The 8,553-nt window shown below is 30.4% G+C and overlaps 1 long non-coding RNA gene across 1 annotated transcript; it reads left to right on the forward strand.

Moving 5' to 3' along the window:
• Nucleotides 1-395: 395 nt before the first annotated feature.
• LOC112590425 (uncharacterized) lies at nucleotides 396-7,828 on the forward strand. Its single transcript, XR_003114194.1, has 5 exons — nucleotides 396-432; nucleotides 4,689-4,887; nucleotides 4,956-5,106; nucleotides 5,226-5,678; nucleotides 6,110-7,828. It is a non-coding gene; the product is annotated as an uncharacterized LOC112590425 (long non-coding RNA).
• Nucleotides 7,829-8,553: the final 725 nt, after the last annotated feature.

The raw sequence follows: 8,553 nt of genomic DNA on the forward strand, positions 1-8,553 counted from the left end.
GTGCGTGAAAAATAATTCCTCGCTTCGCACGTTCCCTTGACACGAGACGCTACCGTGTCTTTTGATGTTTCTGTAGCGTGAAAGATGAAAGAAAAGCGGAGAGATGTTCGCTTAGCGATAAGATCGCCTCGTGTTTACTGCCGCGCGCCGCTCAGTAGTGAGACAAAGACGGAACGATTGTCTGTCGTCTGTCTTTTTCTAATCTACTATCCATTGCATGAAAGTAATACGGACACGAACCTAGGCGCATTTTACTTTTATCACCGCGAAAGTGCGCTTAGCGGACGTAGTTTAGGCGCATTTTGGTCAGATAGCGTATCTAAAATGCGCCTAGCCGTATCCCCCGAAATATGGCCGGTGGCCACTCTCATTCTTCTCTCTGGTATAAGCATTTGGCCCCAAAATGGCGTGGAATAGTGTAGATAGTGCAAAGTTAGTGTAATATATTTACACAAAGTGCAGTGTTCCTAACCTATTGTTGTCACCGTTGCGCTTATCTTACAAGGGACATTCGGCAACGCGGAAATTCAAAAAAATCTGAAACTCTACATAATTGTAGAGCAGATATACCTAATAACAAAACAATTTTTCGTTGGTGCCCAAAAACGGTTTTAAGGGTGGAAACAACCCCTTGAACAAAGTTGATTTTTGTCTTTCTAAGCGAATATTATCGAAACTATTAAAGATATGAAAAAATGTTTTAGACAAAAGTTTTATGGTTTTAAAAGTACTTTATTATGCTATATTTAGATTTTTTAAAAATGTAAAATTGTGTATAAAATACTCCCCTCCTTCTCTTTTTTCAAATTGTTAAAATCAATTGTCCAACCAAAATAAAGCTTATTTTATGACAAATTCAACCATATATAATAACATCATGTTTGGAAAAGGCAATATTGAAAAAAAATTAAACATGCTCTTATATGTATGCTACGCGTACCAAACTTAAGGATTCGCTACTTGACGATGGCATTTCTTTCTTCTTCAAATCTTCCTCATAATTGCAAACTGTAAAAGATAAGGAAGGAAGAAAATAGAAAATCTAAAAAAGCAATAAAGTTGATGTTAAGAAGTAAGTAGGAGAAAAATAGCATGATAAGGATACAGTCACTAATATTTAAAAATGTTATAAATTATAAAATTTCACGTAATAGACGTTTATTTTGCCAACATTACGGCTACCTTTTTCATTAATTTAAACGACACGCGTAAATATAAATAAATATGTGTGTGTGTGTATGTGTGTTTTTGTACGTGCGCACGTGTGTGTACATCATGGCAACATGCAAAACACTTATCACAAGTTTTATGACTGTGCGACCAAAATAGCACTCTTTATCAAGTACAGTGCAATCAAGGTTCATTATATTGACATATGTTATCTTCATTCATTTGCATATAAAAGCTGTCCATTTTGGAATACATTTCAGTGTTATTGAAGCAGTTACTGAAGCAATACGTATATTATTATTGCTGTGAGAAATGTTTAATTAAAATATCCTTAAGATTTGTATCATAATGTCAGTAATAAATCCAGCTAATGTTATTAATTTGTTAATTGCGACATTTCATTTCACAAATATTGCAATAACTCCTGTTAATCATCAAGAGGTGGAACTCCATGATACAATTACTGATTTAATAAAGAGTGCTATACATCACGATATTACTATCGAACATGAGTGGGGACTTAATTTTGACGATCCATCAGAACCGCATGACGTACAATTTGTAGATTGTGATTTGTACGATATTGATGCTGAAGAAGATAATTATGGAAATGAAGTTTGCACTGTGGATGATGAAGGTGGAAATGTAAACTTAAATTATAAGAAAAAGGCAATCGAATTTTGGAAGAGTGGAAAGAAAGGACATTTATCTCTTACTTCTGTACAACATCGTTTTAGAAAAGTAAAGTTTAATTAAAAAATAAGAAGAATAATATATAATAAAATACTTGAGGCTTTTACGGTGTACAGTGACCGGCAGTGATTCGTTCCGCGACAGAGAGAACTCTATTTTCCCTCTCGCGGAACGCATCATTGTCGGTCATTGTACATACAGCTTTGACTATAAGTATAAAGCATCCCAAAAAATTTATTTAAATTGTGTAACAAAAACATACTATATGAATATATGGAGAACATAATATAGTATACGAGTATATGGAAAAATAATATAATAAAAAATATAATATAAGAATATGTGGAAAATAATATTTATTTTACAATATTTATTGTAATATAATATAATATTAATATAATATAAATTATAATATAAATATAATATACATAAATATAATATACACATTATATTATAAAATATTAATATAATATTTATTGTAAAGAGATTATATATTTACTATGAATATATGCATTGATTTCTAGGAAAATACAATGAGTTAGAGATGCTTTATACTTATGACCAAAGCTGTAAATTATATAGTTAGAGTCGCGTTGTTTTTTATTTTAAGTTTTACAATTTGATGTTTCGTGAACATTTAATTCGTATATAACTTCTTTTATTTTTGAATTCGAATTGTTTAATATTGAGATTTGTTTTCTTCTAGGTAAAATCTATTCAACAATTGCACAGATGGCAAGAACATGTAATGCGTGGGGGTTCAAATACAGACAAACTTGTAGTTATTGCTGAATATGTTCTTATAAAATTCCAAGAAGCTGTTAATAGAGGACTTATTATTCATGATATAAATCTGCGAAAATGGGCACTAGAAGCAAAGGAACAAGTGGATTTTTCTTCATTTAAAGCAGGAAATTGGTGGATATGGAATTTTAAAAAGGCACATCGTATTACATCACGTAAAATAACTGCATTTAAAACGCGGTCTTCTCATTTAACTGATCTAACTATACGTCAAAACGCTGAGGAATTTGTAAATACAGTAAAGCCACATATTAATGTAATCGGTGCTGAATCAACTTATAATGCGGACGAAAGTGGCTTTAATTTAGAAATACATGCAGGAAGAACATTAGCTAATGTAGGAGTGAAGACAATTGGAGCTACTATCCAATCTTTATCTGCTATGACTCATAGCTACACCATTATGCCTATTATATCTGCAGATGGACATCTCCTTTCGTCTTTGTATATAGTATTAAAAGAATCTACTGGTGTTTTTGGACCACAAGTAGAACAAACTCTTTTTAGACCAGTGAATATTTACATTGCGGTTTCAAAATCAGGGAAATTGACAACTGAACATTTCAAAAATTGGTTCCAAGAAGTGTATCTACCAAACACTGGAGAGAAAAGTATACTACTGCTTGATTCATGGACAGGACATTGCCCGAACCAATTGGAAGAACTTATACCAAAAGATAAACATGTAAATATTCTAACAATACCAAAAAAAACAACTGCTTTTATACAGCCATTAGATGTTTTTGGTTTCAGAATCTGGAAAAATTTTGTTCGAAGCTTTTCTGATAGTGTTATTATAAATAATTATGACATAAATTTACATTTACGTAATAACATAATAAAATTGCAATCTTTAACACACAATCAACTGTCTTCTCCAAGATCTCCAAGAAATTTATTTAGATATAGCTGGTATAAAAGTGGTTATTTATCAACACGGCCTGAAAAATTTCATAATCCAATCGATTATTGTTATTTTAAAGAAGAAAAACGTATACCAAAATGTAGCATTTGTGGTAAAATGGCTTTTATACGTGGTGCATGGTGCAAGCAATATTTTTGTTTTGAACATTTCTTTGAGCAATATCATTATTGTAATAATTATATAGAATAAATAATATTTTACTGTCCTCAATTCCTGTAAAATTTGTATATATTATAATCCATACCAAAATATAAGATATCTTTCACTCGAATATCTATATCGACTACTTAATTAATAAAACCTATATACTGAATGAAGCAAAACACATACACACAAATGTACACTGAATAAATTTATAAATTATATTTTTCATTATTAAATCCGTGTGTGTTCTCCTTTTTTCTTCATATCATTCATTTCCTTATTTGTTCTTTACAATTGAATTTAAAAGATTATCTATATTAGGGTTATATACACTCTCTCTGCGTCCTCCTTATCATGCTGTTCTTCTTCAACTTACTTCTTAACATCAACTTTATTGCTTTTTTAGATTTTCTATTTTCTTCCTTCCTTATCTTTTACAGTTTGCAATTATGAGGAAGATTTGAGGAAGAAAGAAATGCCATCGTCAAGTAGCGAATCCTTAAGTTTGGTACGCGTAGCATACATATAAGAGCATGTTTAATTTTTTTTTCAATATTGCCTTTTCCAAACATGATGTTATTATATATGGTTGAATTTGTCATAAAATAAGCTTTATTTTGGTTGGACAATTGATTTTAACAATTTGAAAAAAGAGAAGGAGGGGGGTATTTTATACACAATTTTACATTTTTAAAAAATCTAAATATAGCATAATAAAGTACTTTTAAAACCATAAAACTTTTGTCTAAAACATTTTTTCATATCTTTAATAGTTTCGATAATATTCGCTTAGAAAGACAAAAATCAACTTTGTTCAAGGGGTTGTTTCCACCCTTAAAACCGTTTTTGGGCACCAACGAAAAATTGTTTTGTTATTAGGTATATCTGCTCTACAATTATGCAGAGTTTCAGATTTTTTTGAATTTCCGCGTTGCCGAATGTCCCTTGTTAGATTCAACTTCTTGCTGTAAGTACTAAGAAGAATGCCAGCTTGTTACATCGAGGGATGCAAAAGCCGAAATTAGGAAGGTATCCGCTTATTTCGCTTATTTCGCATATCAGCAGGCGAAAAAAATAAAGTACAACGCGAAAAATGGATCAGATTGATTGGAAGAAACACATCTCTGCCAGAAAATGTCAAAATTTGCGAGGTAGCATTAATGAATCATACACGTGAAAAATTAAATTTCATAATAACAATTATATATATTTCTTATAGCTACATTTTGGTGCGGATCAATTCGAAAGAAAACTAGAAGATGGAAAACGGCTGCTTCGTCCATGTACGAAGCCAAACTTATTAGAGAAACATTTTGAGGACATGATATCTAATCAGGAAGGTACCAATAATAATACAAATAAAGCAAGATGTAAGTGTAACATTAGTGTTACGATACAATAATATACGAATATGAGTTATTCCGATTATTGAAATTGACCTTGTACAACTAAATAATACTATACTATATTTAAATTAATACATTTGTAGGTAAATATGACAATTCTATAATAAATATGGAAGATAGTGTTTGTAATATTATAGACACCGATGTAACAACTGCAACACTGATATCAAACAGTTTTTATGACAAAAAATTCGAAGTATTGAGAAATACTACATGTAATAGTAAAGATTATGAAAACAATATTCAATCTTTACAGAAGGCATTAGAAAGTTCGTAGTAGGAATGTAGACATTTAAAACAGAACTTGCAGACACGAAATACAAATATGGAAAAAGTATTTAATAAAGACCAATTTTATTTCTTTACATGTAATACACAAAGAGGAGCTGAATGGTCTGATGTTACACTAAATAAAGCATTAAAACTATATATAGCTTGTGGGCAGAAGGGATATGAGAAAGTGTGCCGACAAAACCTACGATATCCAAGTATTCGTACACTGCAACACCGTATACAAGGCTTTATATTTAAGTCAGGTATTTTAGAGGATGTGTTTAATATGTTAAATTTGAAAGTTAGTATGATATATTATTGTACCCAGTTAAAATAATAGTCTAAAAGATGTAGAAACATTCAAAAGAATGTTTTACATTCTTTTGATACTTTATGAACATATTTACATCTTTAGGACTTTTATTTTATTTGGGAGTCAATGAAAGATCTTTGAGCAAAGCGAAAATCACAAAAGTGAACAAATTCACAAGATATCTAATAAAATGATAAATATTCTAAAACATTCGTTCATTTGTGTAATTTTCACGTTGTACAAATATTTTTAATAGGCTTGAATGTGGATATGAATGTTTGTAGTTTGTAATTATGTACGTCTTTACTGTATATATATTTACTATACATAACTAACTTTAATGTAAGATATATATTGGTTTATAGCATTATTTATTTTCAGGTACAGACATTTGAACCGGAGGAGAGGCATGCAGTACTGTTGGTTGATGAAATGTTTATAAAGCCAGGTTTGCCAGGGTTACGATAATTCCAATGCGTCAATTGTTGGTCGATCCACAATGAAACTATCTGGTGAAATTGATAGTTCGAACAAGCAAGCTACACATAGTCTTGTGTTCATGCTATGCGGTATTTCCACTAAATGGAAACAAACAATTGCTTATGAATTTATAGCAAATTCATTCTGTCCACACGAAATGGTTAAGGAGATTGAAACAATTATTCAAAAAGCACATTTTATTGGGTTAACCATTAAAGCAGTAATCTCCGACATGAGTGCGCTAAACAGAAGTTGGTGGAAGATTTTGAATATTACAGGTGGAAAGTGGACTACAGTTAATAATTACATCCAACATCCATGTGATAAGAAAGAGAAATTATATATCATGCTAGATTCTGTCCACGTCTTTAAAAATGTTGCATGCTCTTTAACAGCAGGAAACACTTTATTTAAATGCAACATTAGTTCAACAATACAATTTACCGCACAATGAAATAACTATTACTCCTATTCGCGACGTATATAACTTTGATCAAAACGATACGTTAAAACTGTGTCCGCATCTAAAACAAAATGCTATATACTCATCCCATTTCGATAAAATGAATGTGGCCTTAAGTGTAGGAATATTAAATAATAGTGTTACTGCAGCTATATCTTATTATATAAACAAAGGTAACATTAGAAATATACATAGTACCACTGCCTGGTTTCTCACTACTATGCATAAGTGGTTTACACTTATGTCGAGTCGCTATCAAAAACTTGCACTATCCCATTATAATGGAAACATATACGACGATAATATAACGTTCTTGAAAGATTTTATAAAAATTATTCGAGGAATCACTGTTGGAAATACACAGAATGGAACATGGAAACCTTTTCAAACCGGATTAATTCTTTGTACGCAGTTTGTTTTGGATCTGCAAGCAGAATATTTAGATCGGTAATTTTAAATATTTATTATTGGGACAATTTACGTAGGATGCGTTGGAAAATTTATTTTCAGTCATCCGAAGCAAAAAAGCTGGAACCCGATGTGCGTGAATTTAAACAGGCATTACGACTGATTTATTTATTGCAATTTCATACACACATTAACCATGGCAATTACTCCATTGAAGACTCCGACCATCTTATTCGATATTGTAAAGAAATAAAAGAAGTTGATTTTCAGCATACGTCTGTTGAGGAACAGTATCTCAAGAATATGGAAAATGATTTATGGGGTAAAGAAATATTTAGATCATTAAGTGGAAACGAATCTGGATTAAACGATGACACGCAAAGCTCATTATATTACTTAATAAGTGCTTTATTATCAAAAATTAAAAAAACTTGTACGCATTGCGATCATTGTTTTAATGCACTTGCAAATACTGCAGATGATTCGAATAATAATCTAAGTACATTCACTAAATTATGACAATATAAAGAAAATATATTACTTTTTCCAACTATGAAACTGTATAATACAATGTAAGTGCGAATTATTATGTCGATCCAATGAAATGCATTTAGTCTCAAATAATTTAAATGTTACTGAGTTTATAGACAAATTGTTACACTTGTGTCCAAAAACTATTCCGGAGTGTCATAATATATTTTATAAACATATAAAAAAATGTGTGATAACAAGAATTCACTTTTCATTGAAAAAAGATAACAGTACTATTACTTTAGTTAATAAGAGTAGTCGAAGTGTTGCAATGAAAGTAGCTATTACAAATGTTAAACATTATTAATAATAAATATATTTTAATATTATCATTGATTTTTTCCTCATGCACAATTATATTCATATTTACAGAATGTTAAGTAATTGTCGTCTACTATGTATATAATGTTTATCCTTATGAAAATGTAAGTACAAAAGTCCCGAACGAAAATATTAAGATTTCAATACTTTACGAGATATAAGTGATCAAAATAAAACTTTTTGTACACTATGTATTGGAGATCTAAATAGATAATTATTCTTTTCGATGAATTTCAAGTAAACTTTACTTTCACAGAATTTAGAATTTTTATTTAAGGCTTAGCTATAAAGATGCACTATATTACAAGTTAGAAAGTCATTATAAATCATTATCTCTTTCAACAAAATAGCTCAGAACTTTTAAATTTGAATATTCATGAGAAATAATGGCATATATTATTTAACTATGTATCGCTTTATATATATAATACACAGTAATGTTTATAACGAATATATAATTTGAATGCCCGCGCTTGCCTTGGCCCCAAAATGGAGGACGATTGCGGTACTTTATATATCTAGTGACTTTAATGTAGTCGACATACATGTCTGAAGTTGTGTTTTTTTATAGCTTGGACATCTGTTAACAATAACCAGTCGTAACACCAACACGTATCGCAAC

Source organism: Harpegnathos saltator, unplaced genomic scaffold (assembly GCF_003227715.2).
Source record: "Harpegnathos saltator strain DR-91 unplaced genomic scaffold, Hsal_v8.6 scaffold800, whole genome shotgun sequence".
Taxonomy (NCBI): Eukaryota; Metazoa; Arthropoda; class Insecta; order Hymenoptera; family Formicidae; genus Harpegnathos; species Harpegnathos saltator.